General features: G+C 42.6%; 1 protein-coding gene across 2 annotated transcripts in view; it reads right to left on the minus strand.

Annotated features, from left to right (window-relative positions):
• Positions 1–8,937: 8,937 nt before the first annotated feature.
• LOC309396408 (C-type lectin domain family 2 member B-like) overlaps positions 8,938–16,205 on the minus strand; it is a 71,956-nt gene continuing 64,688 nt past the window's right edge. For both annotated transcript variants that reach the window (XR_014176107.1, XR_014176108.1), the window contains exons 4-5: positions 10,827–10,930; positions 8,938–9,319 (exon numbers count right to left, since the gene is read on the minus strand). The gene's annotated coding sequence lies outside the window, so the exon portion shown is untranslated. The remainder of the gene's footprint in view (positions 9,320–10,826; positions 10,931–16,205) is intronic.

Consider the following 16,205-nt stretch of genomic DNA (forward strand, 5'->3'; position numbering starts at 1 on the left):
CGCCGATGCAGGGGTCCTCCCGCCGTGCCGCTCCTCTGGCAGAACGCCTCTTCGGGGCGTCCTGTGCCCCCCAAGGGGTGGGGAGCCCACCGGGGATGCGCGGGGTGAGCAGTCTCTGCCCCTCGCCATCGGCCGCCGGAACCGGAAGTGACGTTTGCTGTTTTTAATTAGGTCCTTATACAATCAGACCTCCAGCCAGGTCAGGTGTGGTGTGCAGGGAGAACTTTCTAATCCTATCCCGATTAAGAATGGAGTAAGGCAGGGATGTGTTCTGGCTCCTCTTCTATTTAATATATTTTTATCTGACCTGGCTGGTTACATCGGACATATTGAGTCCCATGCCCCGAAGCTGACAACTACAAAGATCCCGCTTCTTCTTTACGTTGACGATGCGGTTCTCCTTTCATTGTCAAGGCCAGGACTGAAAAGATTACTTTCTGCATTTGGGTCTTACTGTGCTGAAAACCATTTGGCTATTAACTATGATAAATCAAAAGTACTAGTGTTTACTAGAGCCCGGAAATTGTATAACTGGGATATCAGTGGCAATGCTGTTAAGCAGGTTTTCCATTTTAAGTATCTAGGTATTCAATTTCAGAACACTGGTGCCTGGACTAGACATCGAACCCAGGTGCTGAACTCGGCCTCCTGTAGTCACCAGCAGATTTTAAGATTCTTTTATACCCAGGGTGGCCAGTTCATTCCTTCTGCCCTACGTATTTACAAAGCCAAAATGCTGGCCCAAACTCTTTATGGCATTCCCATATGGATACGGGGCTTCAAGGACTGCATTGAAAGAACCCAGGCTGCTTTCCTTAGAAAACTTCTGGGTCTTCCCCCTTGTGTTGGTTTTGCCCCGATATACCTGGAACTAGGCATTCGATTGGTGGAATGTATGGCCTGGATAAACACCTTTAAATGGTGGTTTTGGGTGCTCTTTCTGGCAGTTCCTGGCAGCTGCCTCTCCCTGGTGTTCATGGACTCCCATATTTCTCGCTGGGAGAAAGAGCTGCTGAAGAAACTTCATCTGCTAGGTTTCACAGAGGATGCCTTGGGAAACTACGACCTCAAGGATGCCCAATTTAGGATAGTCCAATGGCTCGTGGACATTGATTTACAATATCTACGAGCCAGAGCCAATAAAACTTGCTCCCCCCTGACTCTCAACCAAGTTAATAACTATGGATTGAGGATGGCTTCCTATTTTTATACCCTAACCATTCCCAAGTATAGAAGAGCTTTTTCCCTGGCTCGCTTCAATGTCTTGCCCTCAGCACTTCTGGATGGTCGTTACAAGAGGCTCCCGATTAATAAGCAGCTGTGCCCTTGTGACAGAGCCGAGGTTGAGACAGCGGAGCATGTCCTTCTATTTTGCCCTATGTATAGCGCAGACAGATCTAGGTTACTGTCTCTTCCTGAAATCGTCCCTTTTGGTCCTGATGGCTGTGATTTGTTTGTGCATTGCCTTGGGGATGTCTCCTCGTACATCACCTCTCAGGTCTCCAGGTTTTTCTTGAGAGCTGTGACCATTAGAGGAGACAGCTGTAACCTCCCTTAGTTGGGCTCTTGGTGACTGGCTGCTGTGTCACTTTTGTACTGTTCGTGTTTTGGTCTGTGACTGTAAATAAAGTATTATTATTATTCTAACTCTGTGGATTCCTGCCACAGTGATAGGCATCACCGGGCCTCGCTCTTATCTTGTAGAGCTCGAGGACGGTCAGAATTGGAGAAGACACGTTGACCAACTCCATGGCCGCCTCTCCAACTCCACTCTTAGGCAGCCAGAGTTAACTCCTGCATGAGTTAGCCAAAGCTCTACCCAAAAGGAGCACGAAGTCACTTCTTCCACAGCCAACTCAAACCCGAAGACACCGGGATACTTAGCTACTTGTGTTGCAGGCCCGCAACAATCTCCAAGCGAACCGGCTCTAGAAGCTCCAGCCACGGCCTGTGAAAGGTTCCAGGAGCTTCCACCAGCGAAGCTGCAGAGCAAACAGGTCCGTCCGACCTGTCCGAAGAACACCCTCCGACTGAACTGCGCAGGTCAGGCAGAGCTACCAAAAGGCCCGCCTACCTGCGTGACTACGTTACCAGTAGGATGATTCCATCTAAGAGGGGAGGGCTGTTAGATACTTGCTACAGTTATAATGGTTTCCACCAAGGTCCTCTGTTCCGGCGGGAACAGAGGTTTAATCTCATTGGTCGAAGGGTCTGACAGCTCCCTACAAAAGGGCTACTGTCAGACTCAACCTTCGCTGGATTGTACATACTTGTTCTGTTACAATAAAGAGCTGTTGTTGCCTTTAGCCTTGTGTGCCTTTCCATTACCTGATCTAACAGACACTCTTTAGAATCATTTGGGCTCAGTTGCTGAAATACCTCAACTTTAAGGAGTGAGATATTATTTGCTGCATTGGCTCAAACCACACATTTTGCAATGCCCATTCTTATTTCCTGTGTATCATAAAGCAAGATACAGTAGCTACTGACTCTGGTTAGAATAAAGGGCAATCTTAAAAGATGTTTGCAAGCAAGAAATACATCATTCTCATAAGCCTGACCACAGCTTCTTTTTCCACAGCATGCAGTCTCTTATGAAATGAATGCATCGCAAAAATGATCTTTCCAAAATTATTCCCAGCTTTAGAGCACAGAGAGCATCAGCCAACAATGTGCCTCCAGGATGCACTGGCTCAACTTGATTATGACGTCTGGAGTTTATAGGATTTTTGCCCTGGGGGCTGGGGAGGGCAAAAACAGGATGTGTGGGGGTTTGGGAGGCCTGCAGAGTGCTCCTGGGGGCTGCGGATGGAAAAAAACCAGACGTGCAGAGGCCATAAATTATTTTTTTCTTGTTTTTCCTCTTCGAAATCTAAGTTCGTCTTAGACTCCAGTGCAACTTATAGTCCAAAAAAATCGGTATGTGGGTTTGTGTGGGAATTAGGTAGAGCTGGTTTTGCTTTCATCAGTGCCGAAATTTTGTACCCAATAAAGTTTTGTATTCAGACATCTGAAGGTCTAGAATGTGCTTGCTTTGGTTGGGTTCATCAGTTGGACCATTGACACAATGAAGATAACAATAAACAAAGCAACATTGTCCTTCCATACATTGCAGGAATATCGGAAAAGCTCAGGAGGAACTTCAGCCAACACAACAGAGGTGCACACTTCAAACTTCAAACTCAAGAATACACTAAGGCAGAAGTTTGTCCACCCCAAGGATAAAACATCCAGACACAAAGTGAGCAACATGATCTATGTAATACAATGCAGTGCACCATGTGCAGATCTGTATATTGGGGAAACAAAACAACCATTTCATAAATGCATGCCATAACCTAGGAGAACAAACCCATCAGGACTAGATTCAGCAGTCCATCTTCATTTAAAAAACAAAAGCCACTCTCTTGAAGACAGTAAAGTCCACATTTTGGACAGAGAGGACATCTGGTTTGAAAGAGGAGTCAGAGAGGCCATTTTGTCAAAATTAAACATTCCTCTCTCAATAAAGCGATACAACATCATCTATCTCTAGTTTACAACACAATCCTTTCAACAGTTGCAAGAAGGCTCCACATCCATTTTGCACAACTCGGAGGACACATATAAACCTCCAGGTGACCATAATGACTCACTAACAGAAAGCAAATGATCAGCTATCTGCAAGGGGTGCACAGCCAATCCCTGGGTTATGAGCGTTCATTTAGCACCTGTTCGAAGTTACAAGATAAGCATCCCCTAATGTTTATGAGCAAGTATCAACAGTATGAATGTTGCAGCACCACAGCAGTTGCTCGTCCTTACAAATGACTGCAGGACTGCAACATTCACCCTATTCCCCCACCCACCCCTGCTCCCCACAACTGCATCCCCATCCTATCCTGCTGCACTGGACTCACTTACTTTACAAGTTCTGTCTCCTTGCTGCCTCGGTTATTTTGCTTTGGAGGGAAAGGGCAGTTGATGGAAGCTCCAGGGCGCCATAATATCACAGGAGTTCAGGCACCTTTCCTCTTTTGCAGAGACTGGGTACCTGAACTCTCGTGAGATCATGGGCCCCAGAACCATTCATTCTCAGCCCAAAAAATGTTTGCGGTACCTATCTCCGGCTCTCCCTGCCCCCCAACTCTTTTCCACCACCACCAGGACACTTTTTGCTGAGATGTAGACCTGATGGAGACTGGAAGCATCACAGAGGGATTCACTCCATTTTGAAATGCCCCACAGACGCCTATGAGGCCTTTGAAAATGGAGGGTTTCACTCCCTTTTGAAACACCCCATAGATACCCATGAGGTCTTTGATAATGGAGCAAATCTTTCCCCATTCTGGGGATTACTTGTATGATGTTTTTAACCAGTGGAATGGCTTGCTTCCAGAAGTTGTGGATGTTCCATCAATGGAGGTTTTTAAGAAGAGATTGGATAGCCATTTGTCTGAAATGGTATAGCGTCTCCTGCTTGAGTAGGGGGTTGGACTAGAAGACCTCCAAAGTCCCTTCCATCTCTGTTATTCTGTATTTTGGGTTGCAATAGCTTTTGCAGATCATTGAAGTCACAAAGATATCCAGCATAAATATGCTCAATAATTGTTATAATTGTTGAATTTGTTCTATTTTACCAGAACATTAATCCTTGAACACGATCTCTAATGTCTTAGCAGCAATTGGGGCCCTCCACCTGCATCAATTTAATTTAAAAATGAAGTCATTTCTCACTCTCCCCATTATTACAGGTATTAAAGATGGACTGATTCCTGAGAAGGGTGGTGGTACAAAAATACTTTACTACACTGTAATAAGTTAAGGAAGCAAATTATTATTAGATTTTTAAAATCTTGCCTTCATTACTTTACAGGTACTTCACAATGGTGTCCTATATTAACACTCCTTCCAGCTTCTAAGTACCACCCCTGCTCGAAATAGATCAAAATGAAATTTTGATTTGTGGTTTTGATGATGAAATAGATTGTGGTTTTAGAAATGGGAAAAAGTAGTTACTACTTCTATATAAGTAAAAAGTTGAGATTATAGTTTTATTAAGTATTTTTACTGCACTGAAAAAAGTTGGAAATTCCCCCCCCCTTCTCACTCTAGTCCCCTTTTCACCTTATCATCTTTCCCATTGTTTATTTTCGTTTGTTTCTTATATTAAGAAAAAAATAAATTATTTTAAAAAGAGATCAAGATAAAGCAGGGCCCCAAAGTAGCAAATAATGCACAATGATAAAATAATAATTATTGTTTGTTGCACAGTCAGGCAGATGCTCAGACTCTATTTGGCATTTTTATTCACCTATCAAATCTTTCCTAAGGACCTGAGATAGGCAGGTGAGGATGTTTGATAGTGTTTAAAGGTATTGTTGCAGGATGTACAGTAAGCTGCTCCAAGTAAAGCTGCCTTTTGCAATTGATTGATGGTGATTTTGTCAATGCTGATAGTGTTCAAGTGGTGCTCCAGTTGTTTTAGAATTGCACCCAAGGTACCTATTACTACCGGTACTATCTTTGCTTTCTTTTGCCACATTCATTCTATTTGCACTTGCAAGTGTTGTATTTTATTATCTTCTCCAGTTCTTTGTTATTTTATTAATTATGAACTAATAATAAATTAAGTGTTAAAATAATAAAGAAATATTGTTTGGTATTATTAACTAATAATGAAATGACAAGTTACTTTTGTATTCATTTCATCAGGGTACAACAGTGAATTACCACCAGAGGGAGCATAGATGTCAGTTTTCAGTTAATTTTCTTCTCTTTACTTTACTTTATTGTCATTGTATGTATTTACACAGTTTACACATATAACGAAATTCACATAACACCCAGAGACCAGGCCCAACACACATAACAATCCCCAAACCCCCCACACACACCAAAAAAATTCCCCGCCCCTAAACCACCTAAGCATCCACACAACAGTCTGTGGGTATTGATAACACCATGAAATGATCCATGTTCTCTAGTTGACCCAGAAGATCCTAGCCTACTCATTCTCATTCTCTCTCCCCCAGTCCCTCTCTCCCCTTGTCCCACTCCATCTCTCCCTTTCTCTCTCTCCCTGTCTGTCTCCCCTTCCTGTCTCCCTCTCCCTCTCACTCCCCTCTCCCTTTCTCTCTCTCTCCCTCTCTCCCTTCCTCTCTCCCTCTCCCCTCCTCTCTCCCTCTCCCTTCCTCTCTCTCCCGTCCCCTCTCTCCCTCTCCCTTCCTCTCTCTCCCTCTCTCCCTTCCTCTCTCCCTCTCTCTCCCTCTCTCCCTTCCTTTCCCTCCCTTCCTCCCTTCCCTCTCTCTCTCTCACACATGCATCCCTGATGCCTCACATAAGCTACTGCCCATTCTTATTTATTTATTTATTTATTTATTTATTTATTTATTTATTTATTTATTTATTTATTTATTTATTTATTTATTTATTTATTTATTTATTTATTTATTTATTTATTTATTTATTTATTTATTTATTTATTTGCGCTTATAGACCGCCCCCTCTCCCGAAAGGGACTCGGGGTGGTGTACAGTCCATATCAAAATACAACATAAATAACTATAAAATTTAAACAATTAAAATTATTAAGTGGATAGATACATAAATAAGAGGAGGATAAAAAGATATACAGAACTGTACTGCTAAGTAAATAATTTAAAATGTACAGAATTTAAAACCCCAATATCCTATAAAATTAAGTTTAAAAGAACAATCCCCCTAAAAACCAGTAAGAAATATGTATGCCAGGAGGTAGACGTTAAAATTATGCCAGGCCAGCCAGTCGGAACAGGTGTGTCTTCAATTTCTGTTGGAAGGAGCGGAAGTCAGTGGTGGTTCTAATGTCGGGGGGGAGGTCATTCCAGAGGGTTGGGCCCATCACAGAGAAGGCCCTACTCCTTGGTGTCGCCCGTTGGCATTGCCTAGTGGACGGCACCAGGAGAAGCCCCTCCCTGTGAGAGCGAATTCTGCAGCTCTTCGTGTCAAAATTTGTGAAATAAATTGTTAGCACGCAATATAACCAGTGTTGGGATTCAGCCAGTTGGCACCACTTCAGGAGAACTGCTTATTAACTTTTTGAGCAGTTTGGTGAACTGGTTGTTGGAAGAAATCATTAGGGCAGAGAACCGGTTGTTAAATTATATGAACCCCACCACTGAATATAACCCATCTTTTCAGTTTATCTCCCTTTACACATTACAACAGAGGTGATACCTAGAATCCTTCTCAATGTTTGTTTGTGGTTTTGTGGAGCCTCCTTAAAAAGGGAGTCCCTTATAGGCTTAGTGGAGAAGTAACTGCTTGCAGAATAGCAGGAGGTTGCTATGAGGCAGCCACTTTAGGAAAAGTGGCACATCCCACCGCTCTCCAATTCACCCATTAAATGACTGTCTGGCACAGGGTGCTTCAGGGCCCAGTGGCGGGCCCGGAAGGCCTAGCACAGGCCCTGTCCTGGGCCTCCTCAACTCCTGAGGCACTCCATGCTCTGCTTCCCATGACTCAGGGTCCCCACAGGCCTTGGGCCTGCTTCCCGCCCCACTGGGTCCCACTGATCACTGACTCGAGCACTTATCTTTATAAATCTTCTTTTTAAAGCTCTGGAGATCTCATTGGGGAGATCTCCACAGTTATCTGCATCGCCTCAGAGATTCATTGGAGCAGAACAAGCTGCTCCTTCACTAGGCTATGGAAGTGAGTGCCATTTTCAAGTCGGCCACAATGAACTGTGAACTGTTCAAAAGGGCCCTCATTTCCAGAAGCAGACCATGTGTCTTAGTTGTGGGAGCTTCATCACTGGAGGCTTTCAAGAAGAGACTGGACTACCATCTGTCAAAAATGGTGTAGGATCTGCTGGGTGGGGGGGTTGGACTAGATGGCCTACAAGGCCCCTTCCAACTCTGCTAATCTGTATTCTGTAATTAGGGAGCAAGTGCATCCATCCATTCAATTTTAATGGCTGGCCATCTCAGTCAAAGGCTCTGGATAACTTAAAGTTCAGTTCACACTTTTTCTCCAATGTAATCTCCAGAGCTCTCCATGTTAGGAAAGCAGAGGACACAGTTCTGTTCCTGAGCCACCTGGCCTGAAACTGGAACTGGCAGCCATTTGGGGGGAAGCTGCATTGAACTGGGCAGGTAGGATTCTCCCTGCTGTCTACATATGTATCTTAATTCATGGCCATCCAAATCTAACAACATCTTATTCTTTAAGGTCGCTCAGTCACTCATCCAAACCAAACAGTAAGTGTCAAAGTATAGATTTAACCCTGGTAGGTCCAATCCTCTTTCGTAATATAGATAGATAGATAGATAGATAGATAGATAGATAGATAGATAGATAGATAGATAGATAGATAGATAGATAGATAGATTTAAGCCTGGTAGGTCCAATATATATATATTTGCCATTGAATGGAATATGGGCCATAAATGCTGGTAATTTCTGAAATTTGTCAGAAACGGTATAGGGCAGTGATGGTGAAACTTTTCGACACCGAGTACCGAAAAGATTGTGCAGAAACATTGCGTGTGTGCACATGCGCTCATCAGGGCCGCACACAGGAAAAGCCAAACTTCTGGGTTCTGGTCCACATGCACACCTGACAATCAGCTGGTCGGCAAGCATGCGCACCCTGGTTTTCAGCACTGCTGCATGTGCGAAGGACAGCTGATCGTCACGCATGCATACGCGCCACAAACCCAGAAGACAAACATACAAGGCTGCGTGTGCCAGGCGACATGGCTTCGCATGCCACTTTGGGCATGTGTGCCCTAGGTTCACCATTACAAGTACTGGTTTCCTGCTTGAGTAGGGGATTGGACTAGAAGACCTCCAAGGTCCCTTCCAACTCTGTTATGCTGTCATTCTGAAATAAAAACAACACCAGGTAAAACATTCATCTTCATTACAAAAATTATGCCCAACAAAAATAATTGCAATTTTTGGCTCCTCAGTAAGACTTTTTTATGTCATTCCAAACAGTCACATAATTAAAAACAGTTATTCCCTTTTAATAATTTAAACAATACAGATGAAAACGACGAACAGAGGTAGATGCAAACATTTCATATTGGCTCATCGGTTCTTACATTAGAATAACATGGTTAAAATCACCCTCAGATATAAGATCTAGCAAGAACATTAATTAATTAAAGTAAAAAAAAGGATACATTCAGTTCATATTTAGGAGCTTCCCACTTTTGATGAGGTTTCCTTAGCCAGTATTGCTGCAACTCTGTTACAACTGCATAAAAAACCTTTCTCCACTGTGCACTTTGTACTACTGGCCCCATCTTCATTTATATATGCACAGAAGCCTTCTCCATGAATTGGAAACCTGCAAAAAGGACAAGGAGTTACTATCAACATGACAGAAATAACTGAGGACAGAAATTAGCATTACAGGAAGAATCCTTCCAAGAAGATTCCCCGTTTTAGAGCAATGCAAATTTCACCCAATACTGTGCCTCCAGGCTGCACTGGATCGATGTTGGGAAATAGCTAAGCTTGAAGGAGGGGTCAAGCAGGGCCCAAGCTTGGAGTCCTTATGCTGCCATAAACAGCATAAGCATCACCCAGAATTGATGAAACCTTATCTAGTCATTCTCAGCGGAAGGCAAACACTCTGGGAGATTCTTTTAACCTAGGTGATAAACAATAAAGTTCAGCTTGAGGCTATTCACAATTTCTCAACCTTGGCAAATTTAAGAAGTGCGGACTTCAGCTACTTCAGCACCAGGCAGTCATGCTAGCTGAGAATTCTGGGAGTTGAAGGCCTTGTATATTAAAGTTGTCATGTTGAGAAATCCTGTCTTATGGAATGTGGCCCTTGGGGGGGGGGAAGCAAATTGCAATGTTATTGAAGGAGTATATGAATCGATATGAATCAATATTTGCTTTTGCTTATATTATTGTATACTGTCAGAAATTAGCTGTTTTCTAGCCTAGCAAATTGTAACCTTAATACCGGACTGCAAATGTTATCTCACTGTTTCACTTCTATTCTTGTCTTCAAAGCTTGGCACATTTTTGAAAGCTAGTAGAAGAAATTGTTACACGGGAATATCAAACGGTATAGATAAAAGAACCAGACTAGGGAGTTTACCTGGCTCATAAATCCTTAAAACATTCTGCTGAAAAACAACTTGGCAAAGGCGGGCTGCCACCCCCTACCCAAGGCTATAGGAATACTCCATAGATAAGGTAGACAGAGACAGGAGCTTGAACAAAAAAACGCTTTAAAGATCACATTGGTAGTGACTTTTTGTCTCTGATTGGATAAACTTTGTTTCTATCTGCCTAAAATGTATATAATACTCTGAGCCACTCTTCCAGAGAGTGGCTATTCCTTACATGCTTTTGTTTGTATGTTTTGGATATAGTTTTGTCACCCAGCTTTTGCTATGGCCATAAATAAAAGCTGATACTTTTTGCAAGCCTCGTCTCGAGTCTCTCTCTCTTTGGCATCTCAGTGGCTCGGGGAAAACTGCTGGAACCTTACATTATGATAAACTGGGCTGCTCCCCGCCCCTATTTATCAAAGTATCAAAACTGGCACCAGACCCATCTGCTCTTGAATTTGTATGTCATCTCAGCTATCCCAAAACATCTCAGTCGGGACAGTTGGTCCACCAGATGTTACATGCTGTTGCCTGAGCAATTCCTCCCTCCCCCTCAGTTTTCTGTTTCTTATATTTTGAGGATAAAAGCTTTGCTAAAAATTAACTTGAGTCTCATTATCATTTCATCCATTCAAGCGGAAGTGTTATGTATATAAATGCTTCAAATAGGAAAATAGCTCGGTAGGTCTATAAACAAAATTTATAAAAATGTACAGTACTTACTGATTTCTAAACTCTGTGCCATTGGCCCATTTCCAGACCTTATTATTTTCTCTTGAAAGGCCAAACCAGTAATCAAAGGGACCTAAAAAATGTACCCAAAAATCCTAGAAGGAAAATAATGTATAATGAAATCCCCCATTTAGCAGGCTAATTGGAGATAGAAAGGGTTTATTATTTTTGACCATTGAATGCCAATATACATCATTTGTGTCAAATTGTTTCATTTGTAGAAGATCCTAAAGTTAAATTAACATTAATGAATTGATCAAGGCAATGTCTGTGTAACTGCCTTGTCAGAACTATTTTAGAGACAGTGGGCTTGTCCTTTCTTTTGGGGAGATATATACACAGAAATTGGATCTTTTGCATCAGAGGTGGGTTGCTTCTGGTTCGGTCCGGTTCAGCTGAATTGGTCGTGGTGATCTGGCCTGGGTCGCACATCTAGCAGTGACCCAGGCTGGTTCACTGCTAGATGTGGTTCCTTGGTATCTTCTGCTGTTGCCGGCATGTTTCCGCGCATGCGCAGAACAATTTTCAGTCAACTGCACCTGCGCGAGCAATGCACGGTGGGCGCAAAGCGAAGCGAACCAGTACCAACCAGTACAGTAACCCACCCCTGGTTTGCGTCCAAAATCCACTAAAAGGAGATCTGCAATGATATATACTTATCTCTATTTAAATTTAAGGAGCATTCCACAGGATGAAGAAGGAACATATTAGTTTCTCTTACTCATAATGATACCTATACTTAAATATTTCTTAACATTAATATTTCACCAAGATAACAAAAAGCTTTACGCAGATAAAGTCTTTATTTGGTTATCTGCATTAAGCCTGATGTTGACTCTTACTGTTCACATAGATTTCACCTTCTCTCACTGGATCTGTTTCCAGCCTGATATTTCAGGTCTTCCAATGGTGAACCAGTTGCTGTTGTAACTGATTATATGTTTTACTGCTGGTCATCCTTTCTTTCTCTTCCCTTTGACCTTTTCCAGGGTTATAGACTTAAGAGAGCAGAGTCTTTTAAGATAGTCCTCGACGTACAGTCATAATGTAAATCTCCCATAATGGGTGTTTGACTTAAAATTTGTAAAATAGATTAGTTAGGTGATTACCCAATTTTACAATTTTTTTTGCAGCAGTCGGTAAGTGGATGACTGCAGTCATTAATCAAATCGTGGTTATTGAGCAGACAACTGATTTGCTATGGGCACGGTTTTGGCCAAAACTGGAAGCGCCAGCTTTTAGCAAAAACATCATTAAACACTGTCGTGTGACTGAATGGTGTAAATGCAGCCACATTGCTTATCTAGATATAAATGTATACTGCATTCAGTTCTGGTCGCCACGATGTAAAAAAGATGCTGAGACTCTAGAAAGAGTGCAGAGAAGAGCAACAAAGATGATTAGGGGACTGGAGACTAAAACATATGAAGAACGGTTGCAGGAACTGGGTATGTTTAGCTTAATAGAAAGAAGGACTAGGGGAGACATGATAGCAGTGTTCCAATATCTCAGGGGTTGCCACAAAGAAGAGGGAGTCAAACTATTCTCCAAGGCATCTGAGTGTAGGACAAGAAGCAATGGATGGAAACTAATCAAGGAGAGAAGCAACTTAGAACTGAGGAGAAACTTCCTGACAGTTAGAACAATTAATCAGTGGAACAGAAGTTGCCTCCAGAAGTTGTGAATGCTCCAACACTGGAAGTCTTTAAGAAGATGTTGGATAGCCATTTGCCTGAAACGGTATAGGGTTTCCTGCCTAGGCAGGGGGGTTGGACTAGAAGACCTCCAAGGTCCCTTCCAACTCTACTATTGTATTGTATTGTGTTGTATTGTAAAGTTCCCAGAACACAAACCTGGTCCCAAGGGAATCACCCTTTTTTTGAACTATTACCATCTGGCAGATGGTACGGGACAATAAAAACAAGGACAAATAGGCTGAAAAACAGCTTCTATCCCAGAACGGTAATTATATTGAATTCTATTGTATAGTGCAATATTAATGCAATTTCAGGGGTTTTAATTCAATATAGAATGTGAAGGATGTGTGTTTACAGTTTTCTTATGTGTATTGTACACTGAAGATGGAATTTAATTTTGTTGTACGAGGTGCAATGACAATAAAGTAAAGTTAGTAATTAAGTAAGTAGGCAAGTAAGTAAGTAAGGGAAGCTGAATTGGAAGAAGGTAAGTGTGGTTTAATAATTGCAAGAAGCACCGATAACCTGTGCTATGCTGATGACACTACCCTGGTAGCCAAAACTGCAAAGGATTTCTATACTCTGCTAATAAAAGTCAAGGAGTACAGTGAAAAATCTGGACTAAAATCAAGTACTATAGAAAGAATTCCAAACTAATGACAACAGGTAAAAAAAAAACTAGTCATAGAACAGACAAGAATGAGAACTGTGCCAGCAATTTAACATTCTGTGAAAGAGTGGCCTTGGAAGAAGCAGGATGAAACCTTTTCAATGTTGAAGTTGGAGAAACTGCTGAGAATACCATGCATCATTAAGGAATATATCATAGAACAAATCAATTTAGAGTTCTTAGTTGAGGTACAAATGACCAGGCTGAAATGAATGTTTTGGACACCCTGTGTGAGAAAGAGCTATTTCTCTGGAGAACTCTATAATGCCAGGAAAAGAAGAGGACAGCGGCCAGCAGCAAGATGGGTGGAATCACGGGAGTGAGGGATGTACTTCCAGAACACCTGAAATACCAGGTTGGGGACAAATACTATGGTAATAAGAAATAATAAAGCAGCAGAAGACAGAATTGGTGGTTGTAAATGGAAAATATGAGCTTGTCAACATTAGGAGAGGCATCTTCCATCTTACCCTTATTATTTGGCATTGCTATTATCCCACTTTTAATAATTTTAAAGAAAACAAATCTTGGCTACCAAACAACCGAAAATACTGATGAAATCTCACATTTGGATGTAGCTTTATGGAAAATCAGAACTCGAAATCCAGTCATTTACAAATACCGTAAGAATTTTTGGCAATGGAATTTGGTCTAGAGCAGTGATGGCTAAACTTTTTGTCATCGCGTGGCGAAAGCGCATGTGTGAAAGCGCATGCATGTGTGCCTACACCCATAATACAATGTGCATGCAATACCAACGCCACCCCTGTGATGCCCATCCCCCTGCACATGTGCCCTTTTGGGCGTAGCAGTCCTCCCCGAAGCCTCCTGGGATGCCCATGCGTGGTGGAGTTGAGCTGGGGTGACAACATGGGTTTAGAGAAATGTGCTGCAGCAGCAATAAATTGGGATAAAATCCACAAACAGTAATGGAATTGAAATGCTGAATAGTGAAACCATCAGGATGACACCTTCAAGTATCGGGATACTTTGCAGTTGGATAATATCAACCTTTAGAAAAGTAAAAATTAAAACGTGATTGGCAAAGGATATATCCAAAGAGTGGGAAAAGTGCCAAAGGCAAAATTGGATATTGGAAACATCATCAAAGTCAATACCTGGGCCGTACCTTTGAGATGATACACTGCTGCAACAGGACATAAGCTGAATTGGAGAGTTTGGACCAGAAGACAAGAAAGCTAATGAAAATCATTATGCATTACATTGGCTGATTACACAATAGATAGCCAAGAACAAGCAGTGATGCAGGTTAAAAGTTGGAACTTATTAAAGGTGCAGGAAACAAAACAGTTCTATTGAAATGTGTAATAAAATCTCAATCGAATGCTGGCAAGGCAAAGCATCACATGGTCAATTTCTATAAAAGATTGCGAGGAGGAATGTAGATAAAGATAAACCTTTTACAAATGGGACATTAAAAATGAAACTGAAGTCTTGAATTTAGTTGCTCAAAAGGAAGCTAGTCAAACTTATTCAACCAAGGTCAGAATTTTTTAAAAAATCAAATGATTCAAAGCACAGATTGTGCAAAGAAACAGATGAAACAATAGTTTATATATTCAACTTGCGCAAGAAGATTACATGAAAATTTTATAAACAACAACATAACACAGTCACCAAATGATTCAGTGGCACATGTGTAAAATCAACATGTGCCAAAAGTGAAAAATTGATGGGAACGTGTAGTACAAACAGTAGTAAAATATGAGCAGGTTAAGATATTGTGGGATTTCCAAATACAGGTTGATAGCTTGATAAAATTTCAATTCCAGAGGAATAATAGATCCTGAATTTTTATGCATTCTTTAATTTAGGACATTTTAGATATCTATATATCTAAAAGAGGAGCCAGGGACTCCTCTATGGCATTTGGCCGTATCCTGGCTGCTCCCATGCTCCTGGGAACCTGGAGAATGTTCTGATAATTTTGAGAGCTTTACCCCAAACTGCAGAGAACACTGAGGCGCCAGATGGGGGGCCAAGGTGAGGGTGTTGGGGAACCAGAAGTGAGGAGAAGATCTAAAACAACGGCTGGGGGTGGCCTGGAACTTCAGAGGCCACTGGAGGCCCGTTTCAGGGCTATGGATGGGCCTGATTGACTGCCTAGATTAAGAACAGCTGGGCCTAGAATGCCCTCCCACCCACTAAGGAACCCACATCTGCAACTATATCCATCTTCAACCACCTTGGACTGTCTCCCATTTTTATGACATCTCTGCCTTGCTTCACTATTTGGGAATATTTGAACATTTCCCCCCCCCCCTTCTTTCCAAGTACTATCTGGATACTAAAGCCTCCAGCTCCCCATTAAGACCTTAGCCCTCCGGCTATTAACTTTTATCACCAGCACCCTTACCCAATTGGGCTTTAACATTTTATCAATTTATTCAAGGTTAGACCTGCTCCGCCTGCGGGAGGCCCCTCTCTCGCAGGTATGGCCCTTGGCTCTTTCAAGGGCCTGCCTTGATGACGGGTTTGCGAACCCCGAGAGGTGGAAGAAACGGAAGCTGAGGGGATTTTTATCCAAATGTTTTGCATTATTTTTAGGGGGCTCCAGGGAGGGTGGGTGGGTTAACCAGGCCGGGAGGGAAGCCAGCGCCAGACGAGCAGGTGAGTCCAGGAGGGAAGTGAGCGGGGTGGGGGGGAGAGGGAACAAATTATTCCAGTAGAGGGTTGTTTTATTACATCGGTCGCGGGGAGGGGGGATGCGAGGACAAGAGAAGATCACAAGGTCGGTTGGGAGACCGTGGCTGTTGGCTACGCCCGGTCGTTTGTACCAACCCCTGCAGACTAGGTGGTCAGGAACTACAGAGCCAGGGCCTGCGGCTGATGCTTTGCAATGCAAGGTCCGTAACCAACAAGGCCCCCCTCATTAGCGAGTTGATCTCCGAGGGGGAGCTGGACCTTGCAGGGATAACGGAGACCTGGTTGGGCCACGAGGGTGGTTTACCCCTCGTGGAAATGTGCCCACCAGGTTTCCGT

The sequence above is a fragment of the Natrix helvetica genome (genome assembly GCF_964273705.1).
Source record: "Natrix helvetica genome assembly, chromosome: 1".
Classification (NCBI taxonomy): Eukaryota; Metazoa; Chordata; class Lepidosauria; order Squamata; family Natricidae; genus Natrix; species Natrix helvetica.